The following is a 23659-nucleotide window of genomic DNA, read 5'->3' on the forward strand; positions in this document are numbered from 1 at the left end:
TTCAGAAATAGTGATTACAGTAACGATCTTTTAACAACAGGAAATTATATTTCATCCTTCAGGGAGTAATTACTCCAGGTTGAGAACCGCTGTTGAGGCTGCTTGCGTGGAGGTGAAAATATTCGCGCGAGATAGGCAGAGACTGGTGACACGAACAATATAGTACCCAATGGCCTCTGGACCCTGCAGCTTCCGGGAAATGACCCTAAGGATAACCTCGCGACTTAGCAACGAGGGCTCTCTACCGCGCGTATTTCTCCAAACGCCGGCTCTTCCTTCCACGGAAGACGCACTTCTTCGCAGATGCGCGCGCCGTGCGTCAGCTGTTTGCTTCGGCGACGTCGGCCAATGGGAATGCAGGAGCGGCGGCTGCAGCCAATGGCAGAGAGGCTGCTTCGGCTGTCTCCGCGTCGCCTCCGCTACAGTCGTTGTCGGTCCGTCGCGGTGTTCACATCTCTCTCTCTCTCTCGCCGTCTGCCTTCGGTCCGTAGATCGCCCAAGCAGAAGGTAAGTTAGCGCTGGCCTCCGCCTGCAGCGTCTACTAACGGCCTGCGTAAACATAAACAGTATGGAGGAACCTCGTTTATCCGGACTACATGGGACCGAAATTTTCTTCGCTCGGTGACTGGGTGTTTGTGTTGTCTTCATAATTTCATCTCCATTAACGCGCCAGTCGTCGAGTACAAAGACTTGTACTAACAAGGGAACCTCCCCATCGCACCCCCCTCAGATTTAGTTGGCACAGTGGATAGGCCTTGAAAAACTGGACACAGATCAATCGAGAAAACAGGAAGAAGTTGTGTGGAACTACGGAAAAAATAAGCAAAATATACTAACTGAGTAGTCCATGTGCAACATAAGCAACATTAAGGATATTGTGAGCTCAGGAGCGCCGTGGTCCCGTGGTTAGCGTGAGCAGCTCTGGAGGGAGAGGTCCTTGGTTCAAGTTTCAATCGGGTGAAGATTTTACTTTCTTTATTCTCGCAAAGTTATGATCCGTCCGTTCGTTCATTGACATCTCTTCTCTGTTCACTGTAATAAGTTTAGTGTCTGTGTTTTGCCACCGCACCGCAAAACCGTGCGATTAGTAGACGAAATGACGTGCCTCTCCAGTGGGACCGAAAACATTTGCTCGCAAGGTCATACGGCAACCGATTCCTCCACAGGACAACACGTCTGATATATTCTATACGACACTGGTGACGGCATGTGCGTCACCTGACAGGAATATGTTGTCGACCCATCTAACTTGTTCACTTGGCGAATGGGTAAAAAGATTCTTCTACCCTGCCGATTTAGGTTTTCTTGTGGATGTGATAATCACTCCCAAAAAAGTGATGAAAACATAAGAGTTTGTCACATGAACTGCAACAAATGACTGCAACAGTTTCACAGTCGCACAGTTTTCCCTGTGCTCTGTCAAAACATATGTTTCTAACGTTTTCAAATTTTTCCGTGTGTAGACCGTCAAATCCTGCATGTGTCCAAGCAAATCGGAACATGTCCTGGAATTTTGGAGAGCGAAGTTGATTATGTTTGAGTGCCTTAACTTTGATAATAGTCTGAAAATAAAAAATTTTTCTTACGAGGGAGGCTTGAACCAAAGACGTTTCGTTTGCAGCTACTCACGCTAACCACGGGACCACGGCGCTTCGAAGTTTACAGTGCCCATGATGCTGCCTATCATGCGCATGGATTACTCAGTTTGTATATTTTGCTTATTTTTTTTATAGTTCCACACAACTTCTTCCTGTTTTCTCGATTGATCTGTGTTCATTTTTTCAAGGTCTATCCACTGTGCCAACTTGTAATTAAATCTGAGGGGGGTGCGATGGGGAGGTTCCCTTGTAAGAGCTCAAAATAACACAGACGGGGTCTCCCGGGAAGTAATGCCATACGATAATCTCGTTTCAGGAGGGCTGTATGTTGGTATCTGGATTATCGAAATTCCGGAAATTTAAAAAAAAAATTGTGACTTTGGTTAAATGCCAGAAACAAACACATTATTCTTATGTACACTCACGAGTGTAAATTATTTCCGCATGTGGGGACTGGATAACGAAAAAGATCAATGAGTTTGTATGCACTAAAATGATCAGTACGTTCCTTTGTAGCCAGATTCTACATCTGCATCTACATCTATACTCTGCAAACCGCCGTGACGTGCACGGCAGAGGGTACAAACTATTGTACCAGTTATTAGGGTTCCTTCCTGTTCCATTCATCTATGGAGCGCGGGAAGAATGATTGATTATATTGCCTCTGTGGGTGCTGTAATTATCCTCACTATCCCCGTGTGAGCGATATATAGGGGGTTGTAGTATATCCCTAGAATAATCATTTAAAGTCGGTTCTTGAAACTTTGTTAATAGAGTTTTTCGGAATAGTTTACATCTGCCTTCAAGAGCCTGCCATTTCAGTTCCTGCAATATCTCCGTGACACTCTCCCATGGATCAGACAAACCTGTGACCATTCGCGCTGTGCTTTTGTAGACTGACTGCACTTCTCCAGTGTTCTCCCAATAAACCGAATTCTACCACCTGCTTATAGTTCAGCCGAAGTAATTTCCGTAAGGCGTTCCGAATAAGCCATTATTTTGCTGCCTCTGTGATCATCATAGCGTCTTCACACTGAGCCGCCAACTTCGCCAGCTAATCCACGATCTCTGTCGACATTGTCTGCAGACGAACAATCAGCGAAACTCATCAGATGTTATACCGTCATTCACGTCAGTTAAACACATGTCAGCCGCCCTGGAATGTTCGTAAAAGCCTCAAACGAACTCTTGACTAGTCGACATTGTAACCAGTTTCTTTGTTGAATGTGCAAATTGAGTCAGTAGCCTCACAGACACGTCACCATAGTGCATACAACTTCTCACCCATGAACACTGACACCTTCCTTCTCTCTGATGCAGTTTTACACTCGCAGCTAACGGGGGCAAAACAACGCTGTGCCACTTTACCACTCAAGTGTTAAATTGTTAACTGACACCTAGTCAGGCCGTTGGCTGAATTTAATGATTGTCACCGACGATTGTTGCCGCTGTTATTTCCGGAATGTTAATTACTGTACTTAAAAAATGAAATATCGATCCCGATGAACCAGAGACTTGCATTAACGAAGGATGGATAAACGGGGTTCCACTGAAATACGGAAAAATCAGTCACTTCTTTCGCAACTTAATTGTGTATTTTATCGATCTAACTTTCGGGTTATTGGCTCATTGTTTAGCTTAAATAACAAAGAAGTTGTGCATACTATTGTTCAAAGATAATCAGCAACAAGTGCAAAATTGTCAAAGAAATTGATTGCTAATACTAGACATACTAAATAATACATTCGTAATCTTAGAACACCAAACACTAAAATAAAGACTGGGCGTACCGATTTATGGTGGGGCGCAACATACCAAAATTGGATAAATATGTGGGTCTAGATGGTACGGCAGAAAATCCACATTTCTGTCCAATTTTGTAAAGTCGTGCCGCATTATAAGTAGATTTGACAGTGTATTATGCGATTGTGAATCTGTTATTTTGCGTTTTTGCTGCAAGCAATCATTTCATTTGTAGTTGTAAATTCTCGTCCGTTCATGTTTGTACCGGCCTTAGACAGCAAGGAGAGCCAATGGTGAATTTTTTTAACGAGCGGCGTATATGCTACGTAGTCAGCGTTTGAGGTGTTTTTGCTTGTCTCGTTCGTGTTCTTTAACAATGTTGTTTAGTTTCCGCGGGTTACGTGAATCTTGTTGCATACTAGACCTATAAAGGTCTACTGGAAATGGCGAATGTACTGGAGAGAGCGATACTGACCTTTGTTTTTTAGTTCGTGGAGATACGTTGCTACGTAGGATGGTCTAGATTAGGTGGCAGATTGGTTAAGAAACTTCCCGGCAGATTAAAACTGTGTGCCGGACCGAGTTAGAGTCTCGGTCCGGCAAACAGTTTTAATCTTCCAGGAAGTTTCATATCAGCGCACACTCCGCTGCAGAGTGAAAATCTCATTCTAGATTGGTTAAGAGTTCCCGAAGCCACGAACTGTCAACGCCAGTCTTTCCTTACACGTTGCATAGTCCACGGTTAAGTCACGCCCCTGGTAAAGCCCTATACTTTTCGACTGTGGGCCCATATTTCAAATTTTTGATAATTTTTCCAGCTTGCCATAGTAATCTGACCATCTCCATGCAAAAATATCTCCGCCTGTGGAGGTTCGTATTACTTAAGTGTTCGTGTCGTTTGTGACGTCATGTAATGGTCATTTCTGGAGACTCGTATCTCCGCCATGTTAATGACGTCGTCGGCGCGGTATCGTGTTGTTTACAAGTCGTCCCGGAATCACTGATTTTTCCTTCCTATCTTCTGATCGTGGAACACTTATTTGGCCCATTCTCGTGTACTGGTTGAGTGTTTAGGAATGCCGCCAGGTCGGGTTAAAGGAAGAGATCGAAGCAATTCAGCGGCAAGCTGCTAGATTTGTTACCGCTAGGTTTTGCCACCACAAGAGCATTACGGAGATGATTCGTGAAGTGAATCAGTAATCCCTGGAGGGCAGACGGAAACGTTTAGGGAACTGGGTTTTGCGATCGACAGCAGAACGATCGTACTGTGTCCAAGATACATCTCGCGTCAGGACGTCGAAGACAAGGTAAGAGAGATCAAAGACCTTACTGGAGCGTATAGATAGTCGTTTTTTCCCCCGCTACATTTGCGAGGGGAAAAGGAACAGGAATTTCTGGCGGTAGTAAAAGCCCACAACATTAAGTGCCTTGAGAAGTTTGGATGTCGGTGAAGTGTTCCATAAGCTACGCGTTTTAGGATTTCGTATGTGATGTTCATACCTTGTAAATCTTCCCTACTGCCTTCTGCCCAGCTGATTTGGACTTTTTTGAATGAATAGTGTTGGGTAGCCTTTCGAGGAGCATCTCACTGTCGACTCTATGAATGTGGCGGATGAATTTAGAGAGTCTCCTGTCACTGTATTAGTGAATTTGTTAGCGTGTGCAGATAAGATGCTCCCCTGTTACCCAAACTCCGTTTTCATGCGGAGAACCCTATATTTTCCTAAGATTTTTTCGCTCCTGTTTTTAAGGTTCTGTAGCCTGGAGTGCCATCAAACAGCTAAGGTGTCTGAAACACCAGTGTTAGCTGTAAAAAAACTGTTTTGCAGTGTCGTGGTTTCGCATTGTGCTGTATCACTTTTTTGTCACTATGGTTCCACATGACTGCGTTTGGAAGGTGGATGGATTTAAACTCTTGTAGCAGTGCGATCTATAAGTTCGTCTCACATTCTGTCTTTAGTGGAGCTTTCCTTGTAATTCCATGTGCATTTTCAAAATAATGAATTTTCTCGTAAAATATCTGAAGGTTTACCTTGCTGATATATTGTGTAGTTTTTCTGCTGCATGTTCAGTTGCTTCTTTTGTCTTACTCATGACCACTGAAGCATCAGCTAAAGATAAATATTTAAGACTCGTTTTCAATCTAGAATCTCCTATGTTTATACCTTTGTCTTTTCCTCATTTTCGTCTCCTTTATTGTTCTTGGCCAATTGCTGCTTATAGCCATTGCCAGTTGGATTAGTAGGTGTCAGCATCGTCATTGTGTTGTTGTTGTAAGTCCGAAGACTGATTTAATACAGCTCTCCAGACTGGTCTGTCCCCGCACAAGTCTATTCCTCTTCTGGAGTATCTTCTGCGGTATGTGGAATACTTACCGGATGCGACTAACGAAAGACGCCGAAAAAGTTCAAAGAAGGGTAACCATTAAAACAAAGCCGTTTCCCTTTGTGGCGAAATCTTTACAATTAATTTCAGTGGTCAACTTCCTCCCAATTCAAAAACATTTTGTTGGCTCCCACCTATATGGGATGAAATGAGAATCGTGACGGAATAAGAGAAGACAGAGGAATTACAGACATTGGTTGCAAGCGGTTAGTGATTAAAGTCAGCGGGGAAATTCGAAAATTTCTGCCGGACCGGGAATCGAGCCCCGTTCTCCTGTTCACTAGGCAGATGCTCTGACCACACAGATACGTATAATTAAAGCGAGACGACCAACCATCTCTTCAGTGCAGTTGCCCAGCAGGCTCGATCTCTTACGGGTACCGGCGGAATGCAGCGAGTAGTGGGGATAATGGGCGCTACGTCAGTAGTGTGTGGGTAAGTTGGGATTTTGGGTCTGACAGGAGGCGTGCTAGTCCGAGCAGTGTCCAGGTGGAACAGTGGTCAGAGCATTTACCTAGAAACCCTGGTTCGAACCACCGGTCCGGCACTAATTTTCAACTTCCCCATTGATTTCAATTGATGCCCGCTTGTAGCCAACGCCTGTAATTCCTTTGTGTCTTAATTCATAATGGCTGCTGGATGTAATCCTTTCTGTCTTAATTCATAAGGCTTCTAGTTCAAAATAGTGTCTGTTCTTTCGGACATGTTGTGAAGAGCGTCCGAAAGAACAGACATCACATGTATATAAAGTAAGAGAAATTGGATCTCGCGTGGAAAGATCTGGATGTTCATTTTTTCCACATGCAGTTCGAGAGCGGAAGAGCCGAAACAAAACTCTGAAGATAGTTCTATGGAGCATATGCCAAATACACACACCAAAAAAGTTTTGCATCACCTCGGTTCCGAGAGTTCCGGAAACAGTACAGAAAACTGGAATAGAGATCGACATAAACATCATTTCCGACCTTTTTATTAGTCATGAAAACCACACATTGCATGTTGTAACACCAGAGGTGGTGGTCCAGATTGCTGTACATACCGGTACCTCTATTACCCAGTAGCACTTCCTCTTGCGTTGATGCATGCCTGTATTCGTCGTGGCATACTATCCACAAGTTCACTAAGGCACGGTTGGTCCAGATTGTCCCACTCCTCAACGGCGTAGATCACTCAGTGGTTGGTGGGTCATGTCGTCCATGCACAGCCGTTTTCAGTCTATCCGAGGCACGTTCGATAAGATTCACGTCTGGAGAACACGCTGGCCACTGTAGTCGAGCGATGTCGTTATCTTGACGGAAGTCATTCACAAGATGTGCACGATGGGGGCGCGAATTGGCGTCCATGAAGACGAATGCCTCGCCAGTATGCTGCAGGTATGGTTGTACTATGCCATTCACGTATCGCACAGCCGTTACGGCGCCTTCCATCACCACCAACGGCGTATGTCGGCTCCACATAATGCCACCCCAAAACAACTAGGAGGCTCCACCTTGCTGCACTCGCTGGGCAGTGTTTCTAAGGCGTTCAGCCTGACCAGGTTACCTCCAACCATGTCTCCAACGGTTGTCTGGTTGAAGGCATAGGCGACACTCATCGGTGAAGAGAACGTAATGCCACTCCTGAGCGGTCCATTCGGCATGTTGTCGGGCCCATCAGTACCGCGCTGCATGGTGTCGTGATTGCAAAGATGGACCTCGCCATGGACGTCGGGAGTGAAGTTGCGCATCATGCAGCCTATTACGCACAGTTTGAGTCGTAACACGACTTGCTGTAGCTGCACGTAAAGCATTATCCAACATGGTGGCGTTGCTGTCAGGGTTCCTCAGAGTCATAATCCGTAGATAGCGGTCATCCACTGCAGTAGTAGCCCTTGGGCGGCCTGAGCGAGTCATGTCATCGACAGGGTCCGAACAACATCGCTTTGGTTCACTCCAGGACGCCTGACACTTCCCTTGTTGAGAGCCGCTGCCGGCCGCGGTGGCCGTGCGGTTCTAGGCGCTGCAGTCCGGAACCGCGGGACTGCTACGGCCCCAGGTTCGAATCCTGCCTCGGGCATGGATGTGTGTGATGTCCTTAGGTTAGTTAGGTTTCAGTAGTTCTAAGTTCTAGGGGACTGATGACCTAAGATGTTAAGTCCTATTGTGCTCAGAGCCATTTGAACCATTTTTTGAGAGTCGCTCCAAGCACAAAGTAACAGTGCGGTCGCGATCTAACCGCGGTGTTGACCGCCTACGCATGGTTGAACTTCAGACAACACAAGCCGTGTACCTCCTTCCTTGTGGAATGACTGGAACTGATCGGTTGTCGGACCCCCTCCGTCTCATGCTCATGCATGGTTGTTTACGTCTTCGGCCGGGTTTAGTGACATTCCTGAACAGTCAAAGGGACTGTCTCTGTGATACAATATCCACAGTCAACGTCTAACTTCAGTTCTAGGAAGAGGGGTGAGGCAAACCTTTTTTTGATGTGTGTATTTACAGGGCGACAATTATTGAACAACGCGAAAGAAAAGGTAAATTAGTTACAAAGTACGGTGCGCACACACTTTATTCAACATGTAAACGTCACTACGGATACAGATTTATGTTATGTCATGTTCGATCTGCCTGCCATCCTTGCCGATGATGTAGTGCAGATGACTAGCGAAATTCTGCATGACTCGCCGAAGTGTGGGCACATGGATGCTGCCGATGAACTCCTGAATGGGTGTTTCCAGCTCAGAAATGGTTTTCGGGTTATTTCTGTGCACCTTGTGTTTAATATAGCCCCACAAAAAGGAGTCACATGTGTTCAGATCCGAAGAATACGGCAGCCAATCGAGGCCCATGTCAGTGGCCTCTGGGTACCCCTGAGCCAGAATGTGGTCCCCAAAGTGCTCCTCCAGGACTTCAAACACTCTCCTGCTTCGATGGGGTCGAGCTCCGTCTTGCACGAACCACATATTGTCGAAATCAGGGTCACTTTGGATAATGGGGATGAAATCATCTTCCAAAACCTTCACGTAGCGTTCTGTAGTCACCGTGCCATAAAGAAATATCGTACCGATTATTCCGTGTCTGGACAATGCACACCACACAGTCATCCGTTCAGGGTGAAGAGAATTCTAGATCGCGAAATGCCGAATTTCAGTCCTCCAAATGCGCCAGTTTTGCTTATTGACGAACCCAACCAAATGAAATTGAGCTTGCGCATTCGCATCATGCCCTGTGGCCAATCGTTCAGTTTGGACGTCCTAAAGGAAATCGTCTAGATTTTATTTCATATAGTTCAATAATTGTCACGCTGTAAGTGGGAACACAGAGCAGCCATGCAGATGTAGATGCGTGGAAAATGATCAAATAGTAACAAACTAAGAGCGCCGCGAAGCAGTCTCCCGCTGTTCGAAGAGAAAAGATCCCAGACGCGTCTGTTCTGCACTGTACCACATGCGCGCAAAACACGTGACTCACGCACGGTTGGTGTGTTTACCGATGCATTAGGCGACCATCAGTCTGCGCTCTGCTGTTGTAACGATCGGACACGTTGCTGCTGAATAAGTTCAGGCTCATACAGTGTGTACCACAGTTGAAAAAGCGGAAATGGTTTCCGTTCAGCGGGAATGACGTGTAACTGATAAGAGCAGCCGCACGGTTCTGCATAGCCCTCAAGAGCTGTCTATACAAGCGCTATTTAAAAAGCTGGAGAAATTGTAAGTGTAAACAATAAGATAAGCCAACGAAAAAGAACAGCAACTGACGAGAGAGAGAAAACTAACATTACAGTAACGCTAACACTCAATACAGATGTCACCACCAAATAGCGATGGCAGTTATTGCTGAAACAGCCGGTTTTCGGTTATATCGGTTTTTATCCACCCCACTTTAGCCTTATTTTTAAAACGCCGCAAAATAACCGGTTTCTGAAGTAACCGATTTACATTTTTTCGTTCATAATTTTTCTTGTGGTAAACGTAGAGATCGGACAAAGATGGAAAATTTTTGACTCAGTTTCAAGACACACAGAATAAAAATATTAAAGTAAATCAGAAAATATAAGAAAACTTTTACAGAAGAATGCTGAAGATAAGGTGGGTAGATCACGTAACTAATGAGGAGGTATTGAATAGGATTGGGGAGAAGAGAAGTTTGTGGCACAACTTGACTAGAAGAAGGGATCGGTTGGTAGGACATGTTTTGAGGCATCAAGGGATCACAAATTTAGCATTGGAGGGCAGCATGGAGGGTAAAAATCGTAGAGGGAGACCAAGAGATGAATACACTAAGCAGATTCAGAAGGATGTAGGTTGCAGTAGGTACTGGGAGATGAAGAAGCTTGCACAGGATAGAGTAGCATGGAGAGCTGCATCAAACCAGTCTCAGGACTGAAGACCACAAGAACAACAACAACAACAACAACAACAACAACAACAAAACTTTGTCCGTCCGCTGTTCTCTGCTATTCTCGAAAAGTGGTAAGTGGTTGAGCGGTTCTAGGCGCTTCAGTCTGGAACCGCGCGACCGCTACGGTCGCAGGTTCGAATCGTGCCGCGGGCATGGATGTGTATGATGTCCTAAAGTTAGTTAGGTTTAAGTAGTTCTACGTTCTAGGGGACTGATGACCTCAGATGTTAAGTCCCATAGTGCTCAGAGCCATTTGAACCATTTTGGTAAGTGGTTGAATACTAGAAAAAATCGTCAGTATTCTCCAATCGGCATAAATTTTTTGAAACCGTACTCAAAAATCATGTTACAATTGGGGGTTATAGCACTATTTGGGCATTAGTCAGTGCTAGATGGTGAAAACTGAGGTTGAAGTAGTCTATTTTTCACGTTAATTTGTCGGTTTCCAGGGGCTACAAGCACATAAAGGCACATTATGTACACTACTGACCATTAAAATTGCTGCATCACGAAGATGACGTGCTACAGATGCGAAATTTAACCGACAGGAAGAAGATGCTGTGATATGCAAATCATTAGCTTTTCAGAGCATTCACACAAGGTTGGCGCCGGTTGCGACACCTACAACGTGCTGACATGAGGAAAGTTTCCAACCGATTTCTCATACACAAACAGCAGTTGACCGGCGTTGCCTGGTGAAACGTTGCTGTGATGCCTCGTGCAAGGAGGAGAAATGCGTACCATCACGTTTCCGACTTTGATAAAGGTCGGATAGTAGCCTATCGCGATTGCGGTTTATCGTATCGCGACGTTGCTGCTCGCGTTGGTCGAGATCCAGTGACTATTAGCAGAATATGGAATCGGTGGGTTCAGGAGGGTAATACTGAACGCCGTGCTGGATCCCAACAGACTCGTATCACTAGCAGTCGAGATGACAGACATCTTATCCGCGTGGCTGTAACGGATCGTGCAGCCACGTCTCGATCCCTGAGTCAACAGATGGGGACGTTTGCAAGACGACAACCATCTGCACGAACAGTTCGATGACATTTGCAGCAGCGTGGACTATCAGCTCGGAGACCATGGCTGCGGTTACACTTGTCGCTACATCACGGACAGGAGCGCCTGCGATTGTGTACTCAGCGACGAACCTGGGTGCACGAATGGCACAACGTCATTTTTCCAAATGAATCCAGGTTCTGTTTACAGCATCATGATGGTCGCATCCGTGTTTGGCGACATCGCTGTGAACTCACATTGGAAGCGTGTATTCGTCATCGTCATACTGGCGTATCACCCGGCGTGATGGTACGGGGTACGATTGGTTACATGTCTCGGTCACCTCTTGTTTGCATTGACGGCACTTTGAACAGTGGACGTTACATTTCAGATGTTACGACCCGTGGCTCTACCCTTCATTCGATCCCTGTGAAACCCTATATTTCAGCAGGATAATGCACGACCGCATGTTGCAGGTCCTGTACTGGCCTCTCTGGATACAGAAAATGTTCGACTGCTGCCCTGGCCAGCACATTCTCCAGATATCTCACCAATTGGAAACGTCTGGTCAATGGTGGCCGAGGAACTGGCTCGTTACAATACACCTGTCACTACTCTTGATGAACTGTGGTATCGTGTTGAAGCTGCATGGGCAGCTGTACCCGTGCACGCCATCCAAGGTCTGTTTGACTCAATGCCCAGGCGTATCACGGCCGCTATTACGGCCAGAGGTGGTTGTTCTGGGTACTGATTTCTCAGGATCTATGCACCCAAATTGCTTGAAAATGTAATCACATGTCGGTTCTAGTATAATATATTTGTCCAATGAATACCCGTTTATCATCTGCATTTCTTCTTGGTGTAGCAATTTTAATGGCCAGTAGTGTAGACACAGGCAGAAGATCAGCTAGTTTCTATTTTTATTGTGCATTATGAATGAACAGTGGTTAAGTTTTTAATTTATAACTATTATCACAGTCTCCTTCCTCTTATATTATTTTATAGAAATGGCAGACATATCTTCTATCTTTTAAAGCAAATGACGGATTGTATTTCACTGCTTCGTGCTCGTCTCTGGCGGTATTTTTATTAAAATAGGACTCATCGCTTTTCTCATTTTCTGTAATAGCACAATATTTCAACATGACGCAAATTTTACTTATAAAATTACTTCATTGTTAAGAAAGGTTTATTTAAAAACAAAGGCTTTTAGCACTGCTATTATAGCTAATTGATATCTCGGCTTTTTTTAATCGGTTATTACTAAAAACCATCTGGTACAACAGAGACCAAACAAATACCGACTGAACAGTCCTCTGGTGAAAGTCGCGGTCCAAGGATTGATGAGGTTGTCTCCATACCCGTACACGACCATCCGCTCGATACATTTGAAACGAGACTTGTCCGACCAGGCAACGTGTTTCCAGTCATCAACCGTCCAATGTCGGTTTTGACGGGCCCATAGTACTTTAAACTCTGAAGTGTCTTCCTGGACCCACTCTGTAGCAATTCTGGACGTGTGGGGGTGTCGCATTGTCCTGCTAATGCAGAGATGAAGAGTCTTGAACAGGATAAACTAGCGTGGAGAATTTGTTCAAACCAATCCTCGGACCGATGGGCACACCAGCTGTAGAGAAAGTCCAAAAAAAGAGCGGCACTCTTCGTCACGGTGTAGCTTTGTGTTTAAATTGATGACCAACTGCCTCCAGTGGCAGAAACTGCGGGAGAGGCGTTGCACATCACCGAGATATACTGTTGATATTCCGCGCGCATGCGTTTATTACTTCCTTATAAATACAGGGTAATTCAAAAGAAAAAGGAGTGAATTTTAACTGTTTATTACAAACTACAAGAAATAGAAAGACACATTGGGCATGTCGTTGGATAGAGGAAGGTTCAAAGTTTTGGCACGGCTACGCTGCCGTTTGTTGCAATATGGCGACTACATCACTTTGTGTGTTCGAATTTGAGCGAAGTCAATCCAATTTTCGAGTGCAACGCACACTACATGATGAAAATTATCCGGACACCTGGCCGAAAATGACTTACAACTTCGTGACGCCCTCCATCGGTAATGCTGGAATTCAATATGGTGTTGGTCCACCCTTAGCCTTGTTGACAGCTTCCACTCTCACAGGCATACTTTCAATCAGGTGCTGGAAAGTTTCTTGGGCAATGGCAGCCCATTCGTCACGGAGTGCTGCACTGAGGAGAGGTATTGATGTAGGTCGCTGAAACCTGGCACGAAGTCGGCGTTCCAAAACACCCCAAAGGTGTACTATAGGATTCAGGTCAGGACTCAGGGCAGGCCAGTCCATTATAGGGATGTTATCGTTGTGTAAACACTCCGCCACAGGCCGTGCATTACGAACAGGTGTTGAAAGATGGAAACGCCTTTACCGAATTGCTCTTCAACAGTGGGAACCAAGAGGTTGCTTAAAACATAAATGTAGGCCTGTGCTGTGATAGTGTCACGCAAAACAACAAGGCGTGCAAGACCACTCCATGAAAAACACGACCACACCATAACACCACCGCCTCCGAATTTTACTGTTGGCACCACACACGCTGGCAGATGACGTTCCCCGGGGATTCGCCATATCGACACCCTGCCATCGGATCCCCACATTGTGTACCGTGATTCGTCACTCCACGCAACGTTTTGCCACTGTTCAATCGTCTAATGTTTACGCTCCTTACACCAAGCGAGGCGTCGTTTGACATTTACCAACCTGATGTGTGGCTTATGAGCAGCCGCTCGACCATGAAATGCAAGTTTTCTCACCTCCCACCTAACTGTCATAGTACTTGCGGTGGATCCAGGCGCAGTTTGAAATTCCTGTGTGATGGTCTGGATAGATGTATGCCCATTACACGTTACGACCCTCTTCAACTGTCGGCAGTCTCTGTCAGTCAACAGACGAGATCGGCCTGTACGCTTTTGTGCTGTACGTGGCCCTTCACGTTTCCACTTCACTATCACATAGCAAACAGTGGACCTAGGGATGTTTAGGAGTGTGGAAATCTCGCGTGCAGGCGTATGACACAAGTGACACCCAGTCACCTGACCACGCTGGAAGTCCGAAGTCCCGCGGTGCTCCGCATTCTGCTCTCTCGCGATGTCTAACGACTACTGAGGTCGCTGATATGGAGTACCTGGCAGTAGGTGGCAGCACAATGTTCCTAGCCTGAAAAACGTATGTTTTTGGGAGTGACCGGATACTTTTGATCACATAATGTATATTCCGCCGTCGATTGAGCAAGAAGCCGCCTCTGCACAAGCAGATTTATGACTGGTATACAAAATTCTTGCAAGTTGGTTGTAGATGCAAAGGGAAGAGCATTGGTTGGTCACGTACGTCTGATGAAAATATCGAGTGTATCCAAAATAATGTCGACACACAGCCCTGGGAAGTACACAAGACGGCAGGCCCGGAATTCAAACTCCCTCAGACAACGGTATGACGTGTTTGGAATCGACGCCCGCATATGAACGCTTGCAAGTTGCAGTTACTGCAGCAACTGCGTCCCGGCGACCGTAACAGAAGGTACGAATTTTGGATCTCAGTTCTCCAAAAAGGGGTTCAAATGGCTCTGAGCACTATGGGATTTTACATCTGAGGTCATCGGTCCCCTAGACTTAGAACTACTTAAACCCAACCAACCTAAGGACATCACACACATCCATGCCCAAGGCAGGATTCGAACCTGCGAACATAGCGGTCGCGCGATTCCAGACTAAAGCGCCTAGAACCTCTCGGCCACAGCGGCCGGCATTTCAGTTCTCCAGGATATGGTAGACGATGATTTCTGCAAAGGACCTGTCCTATGGAGTGAACCAAACCACCATAATGAAAGAGTGTGGGGGGTCAGAAAATTCTGGCGTCGTCACCGAACATGAGGGAGTCACCGAACATGAGGGAGTCACCGAACATGAGGGAGTCACCGAACATGAGGGAGTCACCGAACGTGAACGTGTTTCGTGCTGTTTCTGTTCACGGAGTTTATGGATCTTTCTTTTGCAATGGAAAATGACAGGGATATCATAGCTGGACAAGCTGCATAATTGGTTGTTTCCTCAATTTCAAGGAGATTTCTGTGCATGACGGTCAAAAATCAAATGGCTCTAAGCACTATGGGACTTAACATCTGAGGTCGTCAGTCCCCTAGACTCAGAACTACGTAAACCTAACTAACCTAAGAATATTACACACATCCATGCCCGAGGCAGGATTCGAACCTGCGACCGTAGCAGCAGCAGCAGCAGCACTTTGGTTCCTGACTCAAGCGCCTAGAACGTCTCGGCCACAGCGTCCGGCTGCATGACGGCGCCCCGTTTCACTTTCACCTTGAGGTGCGGCGTTATCTTAACAACGCTAACCCACAACATTGGTTGGAAGAGGTGGGTCACCGGCTCTTCTTCTACGTCTGTGCCTAGCAGAGTGTTCATCGAACCACCTTAACAATAATTCTCTGCTATTCCACTATCGAAAAGCGCGGGGAAGAAACGAAGACGTATATCTTTCCGTGCGAGCTCTGATTTCCCCCATTTTATTATGATGATCGTTTTTCCCTATGTAGGTCGGCGTCAACAAAAAGTTTTCTTGTTCGGAGGAGAAAGTTGGTGACTGAAATTTCGTGAGAAGATCCCGCCACAGCGAAAAACGCCTTTGTTTGAAAGGTACCCATCCCAAATCCTGCATCATGTCCATGACACTCTTGTTCACTGCTTTTCGCCTTCCAGGTCACTACACTTAGCACCTTGCGATTTTTTTCTATATAAGTGCATAGAAGACTGTCTTTGTCCCACGTACGGCAGCTATTCTTCAAGATACAAGAAATCGAATTGTTGAAACTGTCGATTTAGTAAACAGGGATCTGTTACTTTGCTTGTGGAATGAAATGGTCTACCGTTTCGATGTTTATCGAGCAACGTATGGTGCTCATGTTAAGCGCATGGCACAGTGGCCGTGTGAGCGTAAGACTTGATATCTTCCTCTGCTCAGTGACATGCGCAGTATGTCTGTTTTCCACAGTTTGTCTGTGGTAAACAGTTGGACTCTGTTCTTTCTTTCTTACTCTCCCTTGTACTTTCCGCGTAATGACCGCGACGAGAAAGGAGGGGGGAGGTTGATATTCGACAGTGAAGTAAATTCCACCACAGATAGTTATGTGGCTCTGGCAGTACAGTTGGTTTAAGGATACGGTTTATTCCTATTCCTGGCTTACAGGATTGCTATAACTGGGCGATGCAGGACGGGCGAGCAAAGAATAAAGGTACTTCTAAGATAGGTTTCTCGGTTGGGCTGCAGGATAGCGGTGTCTCTGAGTGGTGTCGAGAAAGTTGTGGTGCTAACGAAAGCGAGACGGAATGTTCCCTGGCGCGTCATCGGCAACTGCCGTTAGAGGTACGGACTCGCTGACGACCTGTGCTGCTAGCGAGTTCCGAACACATCACTTCTGACACTGATCAGTAGATTTATCAGAATCACGGAATCGAGAGAAGGGTAGAAGTGTGTGGGCATCCTTTGTTCCCATGTATGCTTAACTCTCAATAACAAGGGGTGGAGGGGAGGAATTTAAGTGCGCCTTTGGAAATATTGTAAACTGGTCATGTACATTAGATATTAACATTTTGAAAAAAATTGTTTTTAACGATTTATTATACCAGATTCCGTAGTTGTTTCAAGTATAACGTAAAACCAAATATTCAGGTCGTAGTAGTGAATCTGACTTATCGCAACAAATGTTATATTCATATTTTCGGGGTACTACAAGTACGCCACCTCTCTTTGTACACATTACGGAAATTGCGTTGGTATTGCTAAGATTGTGCTGAAACATATTTTCAGATCTTGGACCCGACTTATACATCAGTCCTTATTTAAAATCTACGTTCTTAATAAAACTTAACATTAATTAACGAAATTTGTCCTTTTTTTGTGTAGGGCATAAATTCGCCCTCGGTAAAACATGCGTTATGGAAAATGCGTTAGTACTGCTACCGTTTAAATATGCTTCGCTAGTGAACATAGACGTAACAACGAGGGCGTTCAAGTTTTACAACGGCCTCTAGATGGCTGTGTTGAGATTCTATGTTATTGTGTTATTGAAATTTGTAGTCTGGTGTTGTTAACCCACTGGCAGCTCAGAAATTTGCCAAGCAGTTTGTTTACATCGAGTGTTTAAAGAAACGGTGCTCTGAAGAAATGGAAATTTCGCAAGCATGACCCCGTTAGATGATTTCTGTTACGATGTCATAAAATCCAACTCAGCAACACTACCTCAAACCGTTTCGTTCAGTTCTGGATAATCAGCCACTTTTAAAAAATGCTGTTCACGACTGCTTTGCAGAATTTCGTCTCGTCGTGCTTTTGTCAAGGTCCATAAAAATAAGTCAATTGTTTTTTATTCCAGTCTTTGATCACAATATCAATTCTTTAGACGATGACCGGTTTCAGTCCGTAATGACCATCCTCAGATCTTTCTTACGCCTTGTCCCTAAGTGATAAGGCCATAATGGCATCGTCAAAACGTATAAATATAGTCAGCACAGCATCTTTCCGTTAGTCTGACTGTGAAGCTACTCCGTATGATCATGTCTTGGCCAGTAGGCGATGTCTCAGCGTACAGTGTGTGTTGAGCTGTCAGTGCAGAATCGCGATACGGGCAGTCCGCCGCAGAGAGTTGCAGTATAACTATTACAGTTCGAAGAGACTGTTACGAAACTGTGACATCTCTGCTTCTAGCGGTTTCGCTGTTACTGGAGGTCACGAACTTGGTCGGTTCGCCCCGAGATAATCTGGGTCAGTCGTTCGCGAGAATGTGCCGAGTTCGTTGAGGCAAAGCTGTGTCTATCCATGGAAATCTTTCGAAATGGAATGTTTGTTATTTTCGACAGGCACGTGGTTTTGGAGATGTAGAAGTAACGGAGGTGGCTTAATAATATACTTCCTGTCGTAACAATGTTGCCGTATCTCCCATATACAGACAAAGACTTCTGCAGCTAATTTCTGAACATAATCAACGACTACCGCTTCTGCCATTCCTCCCCTCCCCCCCCCCCCCCCCGCCACCCCCTGGTTCTCTCTCGTATGTTTACTTCTCTTCTGGCTGATGAATGAAACTTTCCTAAATTTGTTATATGTTACGAGGGTCATTTGAACTTTTTCAGGATACCAGTTTTCAAACAAATTCGTCCACGAAATAGGAGCTGATTTTGGTTTAGATTTGAAAGTTGCTTTTCTACCTATCAGGCATTTTTACGTATTTGGGCAAATAATCCAATATTTTTATTCCTGCATATTGAACTCCTTTGTCAGCCACTCACAACTTTAATAATGGGTAACAGAGATAATTTTTTGCTCTAGTATTGTAGGTATGGACATCACTATTCTTCTCAACCTGTGATGGGTTTTTGTTTACAAATTTAATTTGAATATACGCATTGTGATGGTGCAGTTAAATTGCCCAAGTCATTGAAGAGGTACAGGAAGTGCACAAAAACACGAAAATACCAAAAACGCAACACATGACCTCACCTAGTGTGGTGTAGGAAGAGCTTTGGCATTCAAAACGCTTCCAGTCGTCTCGGAATGTATAAATACAGAACCTGTATGGTTTGCAAGCGAGTCTTACACCATTCTTCGTGCAAAATAGTGGCAACTTGAGGTTACAATGATGGAGGTGGATAGGGGTCGGGCACCTGCTGTCCGAAACAGACAACAAAGGCTCCATAGTACTGACAAGTGGTGACTGGAATGGCCAGGGGAGGTGCGACAAATCATCCTCGTGCTCACAAAACCAGTCCTGGACGATGTGAGCAGAAGCCTTGTGTTGGAAGGCTGCGTCATCACCGGAGAACAAACATTGTACCACGGCAGGGACATCATCAGCCAAAATGGTCACATACCCCACGGCAGTATGGCGATCTTAGAGAGTAACCATAGGACTCATGGAAACCACGACATGGCTGCCCAAATCGTCACCGAACCCGTGCTACGTTTCATTCTTGGAACGTCAACTGGGCCAGAAGTTGGGAACAGCGTGCAGCAAGACTCTCCCGACCAAGTGATTTTCTTTCACTGCTCCACAGTCCAGTTTCTCTGGCTTCAGCACCACGTTTTCCTATTCCGGGTATTTCCATCACTGACGAGGGTTTATGGATTTCCAGCTCGCCCTGCAGTTCACTGTTTACGGAGTTCCCTTTGTGTGTTTTGGTGCTGACAGGGTTCGCGGATGAGACAATTCTGCAGTGACTTTTGCAGCTGTTGTCCTCTTTCATTTACCGTCACAGTCTTCTATAATGATTGTCCATCACCATCACTCGAAACACACTTTCGTCTTCGTTGTGACCTAGCGGATGAGTCTTCAGTTTAAATCTTAGATACGGTGCCTCTTCAAACACGAAACTCTTAGGTTACCATGGGTACTTCGAAAGCACCCACCATAAGAGCAGCAACAATTTGGCCGCGGTCGAAGTCACCCAGCTCCGACATAACGCACTCACGACTACACACAACACTGCTCCCCCAGGGGCTCGCGGTCCTTTCGTGACCACGTGCGTGGCGAGCACAGGGCCCCGAGCTACTGCAGCCTTCCTTTTTTCCCGGGCTGCATTTCCTTTCCCTTCCCCTCCTTTCCTGTCCTTGCTCCTTCCCCTCCGCCCTCTCATTACCCTCTCTTGGTGTCCTTTATGTTGGCCACACTATCCTCCTGGTTATGTTGGCTTTGCGATTTGGATTTGTTGCATAATTACCTCATCTTTCTGGCATTCTCTGGTTCCCCTCTGGGGTTTGACCTCCATTACCAAATTTCTATTCCGTAGTGTGAGCCATTTGGGGAAGAGCACCTCACCTAGTGTCTCCAGCGTGTGCCCTCCTCTTTCCTTCCATTCTTTCCTTCATATCGTTGTCTGATGCTGGGATCCATAGCCAGCACGGTAGCCAGCCAATGTGGCGGGGTCACTATCTACCCTTTTGGTTAAGCCCTCTGAACACAAAGGGATCACACTTCCGATACCGGAGCTGTGACCTTCTCATGTAAGCCCGGGAGTGGTTGCTTGTCATCCTGGAGAACTCCCGGCAATGGCCGCTGTGCCAGATGGCCCTTCCTGTGGCTGGGTGGCGCCCATGGGGAGGGCCCCTGATCCGAGTCGGTGGTATCGGGGCTATGCAAATGAAACGTATATGGGTCCAGAACTCTTCTACGGCCGTCTCTGAATGAAAAGGATTATTTTCGTGCTGCTTCTTCTGCCCCTTCGGCCTTCCCTTCCATGACTACCCCCTGGGAGGAGGGTCAGGCTCGTCGGCTAGGAGCGAAACCTTTCCCCGGCTATCTGGTTTGCACCAGGACTGGTGGGGATGCTTTCACCAATACCAAACCTTTATTTTTTGTGGAACGCATTGATGACAAGTTTGGCGAAGTGGACTTTGAGCAAGAGGCAGTTGGGTACGTTGTTGATCAAAACTGCTTCAGCTACCCAGTCTGTGGCCCTACGTGCCGACCATCTTGGCACAATTCCTGTGTCCATTACCGTCCACCAATCTTTGAATATGGTTCAAGGTGTAATTTTTCACAGGGACCTCATCCTTCAAACGGATGAGGAACTTTGGGACAATCTAGGATGGCGGGGTGTTCACTTTGTTCAGCGTGTTCAGAAGGGCCCGAAGGGCAACACACACACACACACACACACACACACACACACACACACACACACACACCTCTAAAAGTTTCTGTAATTTTCGCCGTGTTGTCAAAAACTGTTTTAAACATAGTACTGAAGACCCTGTTCTGTGAGTTTTATACGCACCTCTACCGTGAGCTTTCCCAGCAGCATATCGTGGTACAGACGCCGCAAGTTGGTGTTCCGTAGCACAATATGAAATAATCACAGCAAGCCTTTCTGCAGTGTTGTTGCCTGTTCTTGGTAGATGTTCACCGTACCGTCCCAATGGACTGTAGTGTGTGTCATCCTTCATACGTATGGGTCCATAGCGGCTGTAAATTTTCAGAGGAAGTCATTTTCGTGCGAAGCATCTGCTTTATTTTGAAATAAACGAAACTGATTGCTTTTTTCAGTAGCCCTCTTTTTCGCGGAGTTCCTCTCGTTATTTGCGAATAGACCTCGTGCGGAATGCACTTCCATAGTAACTGTCGGTATGTGAGCTGTTTCCCTGTCACTGACCCTCCGATTATCAGACGCAGCTGCAGGCTTAAGTCATTACTGCTTCTTGTCGTCTTATCCATATTTGTTGTGACGAAATTTTTCCGACAGTGTTCTAAGTCGATATCCTTGAGCTTCCTCGAAATCGAGTTTCTCTGTCAACACGACTCAGACTTGACGTCACCAATTCGGAAAGTTGGTCGCAGAAGGAAAATGGTAAGTTAAATCAAAGATGTATGAGTGAAAATGTATTCTGGATTTATGTTTTACTCTATTTTCAAACTAGCGGAGGAATCCGGCTTTGCTGAGGTGATCGTCTGGGTCTCTACACCAGTGTCTGGCCTCGTACTCGATGTATATGACGTCATATCTCCTGATCTGTGCGTTATACTGTGACATACAGCCAGTTCCACAAGGAAGTGTGTGCCATAGTTTTAAATGCAACGTCCGCAGCGACATCTCTCGAATCTGTAATCAGTGCGCTTTTACACAGTGTTTTGTTTGGTCGGTAGCAGTTTAAAATGAGTGCAGAATATCTGAAGCGTCACGAGGCAATGCTCCTTGTAAATCATCTAAACGGACCAAAGCTTTCATATGGAGCTGCTGCTAAAGTTCTTAGAAAGTTGAAGACATTCGTCACGAAGTGGGTCAAAAGATATTTGGAGGTTGGAAACGTGGATGACTTACCGGACAGAAGGCTAAGGTGCCAAGCTATAACCGATAATGGCGGCGATTGGAATAACAACGAGGTGACTGTGCAGTTAGTGATAACATATTTATAACAGTGTCTTTTATTTCATACAAGTAACGGTGTACACTTTCTTGTGGAACTGACTGCAATTTTGAACTTACGTACAGTGGTACAAGTGCATACTGTTTGTAAACTGTGCCGCGAATGCAGTTACTAGGAAAGAAGTAATAAATTATAACGTAATGCCTCATGTGATACTTTTGCTGCATGAACAGCAGAAAAATAGTATGCGATAAACATTTTTCCTTTCATCATTTCGTTGGGGTTGTCAGAGAGGAAAAAATTTCGTAAAGGTTTGAAATATGTAAAGTTTGTTGCAAGTCGCTAAGTGCCCCCATTCTCAAATACTGGATGAATAAAGTCTGGAAATTCACCCGTTACACGCTACGCTTCTTTTTCACCCCCACCCCTATGATAAGTGGGTGGTTCTTACCCTGACAGCGACTGTCGCCCGATGGTAAGGTATACGCGCACCAAATTTTGTTTAAATCGGTCCAGAGGTTCGGGAGGAGATGTGGGAAAAACACTCCACACATTTTTATAGTACATATGGATGTATTTATGTATAAAATTTACGTTATAAATTCATAAACATACCGAACTGTTCAATTACACATTTGCTTCGCTCTCGCTTCTCTCCAACTGCATCTCCTCTCTGAGATGCCCTTCTATACATCTCAGATAGCTGGTAATCGCTCCCATGTGTGAACCCTGGCTGTCCTTTCAACAATTCCCGGAGATAAGCGGATACGGAGATTTGCGTAAGCAACCGGTTCACGAAAGGTCTTAGCTAGTCCGAAGGGGTTCCTACCCTGTCCCCTCCCCTTTACCGCCCCTCGGCTCGTACTTGGAACCACATCCCTCCCCCAACCCTCAAGAGCGCTGTAAACGTAGCACAGGTCGAAACACAAATCACTGTGCTCAATTTGCTTCCGAAGCAAGGTCAGGACATGGTGATCTTTAACATAAAAGAGGCGAACTCTTCGAATGATAGACATCGTTACTTAATCTTTAAAACTACCAGAAAGCATTGTTTGGCCTCTGAATAAGCCTGAAATAGCAGTACATGCAACCATGCATGTGCTCGTACTGCTCATTTAAAACAACACGGAGGTCTAGTTTCGCAGATTTAATTTTTTGAATAGCATTTTCATACAAAATTGTTAGGTAACTTAAGTTCAGTGAATAAAAATTACGTTTAACACTCCGAAATGTGTTAATAAATCATTATCTGTAACACAGCTTTAATTTCAAATATTAAAACACAAAATTAGCTTGTCGAATTGTATCACAGCTGTACTCCACACGGCACCTGCGTAAAATTGCTTCACTTTGAATACCTATACGCTAATCGGTAGTGTGTAAAATGCACGACAGTCTTAGGAAATTGCCACATGATGAAGGAATCGAGACATCCAGCTGTAGCAATACTTACTTACTGTAGTAATACTTAAATATGGCCTGTCAGAATGTAAATGACTGATGACCACAGCTGTTAAGTCCCATAATGCTCAGAGCCATTTGAACCATTTGAACTGTTACTGCACAACATTGGTTTCAGGTTTTTATCTACTGATAGGCTGAGGCTCAAAGCTTTACATCTATCTACTTTTGGGCTTCAGTCCATCAGTAGACA

General features: G+C 45.4%; 1 protein-coding gene across 1 annotated transcript in view; it reads left to right on the forward strand.

The window, feature by feature from the left end:
* The first annotated feature begins 388 nt into the window (after positions 1-388).
* LOC124718868 (tenascin-X-like) overlaps positions 389-23659 on the forward strand; it is a 117783-nt gene continuing 94512 nt past the window's right edge. Inside the window, exon 1 of the mRNA XM_047244501.1 lies at positions 389-507. The gene's annotated coding sequence lies outside the window, so the exon portion shown is untranslated. The remainder of the gene's footprint in view (positions 508-23659) is intronic.

The sequence above is a fragment of the Schistocerca piceifrons genome, chromosome 10 (assembly GCF_021461385.2).
Source record: "Schistocerca piceifrons isolate TAMUIC-IGC-003096 chromosome 10, iqSchPice1.1, whole genome shotgun sequence".
Classification (NCBI taxonomy): domain Eukaryota; kingdom Metazoa; phylum Arthropoda; class Insecta; order Orthoptera; family Acrididae; genus Schistocerca; species Schistocerca piceifrons.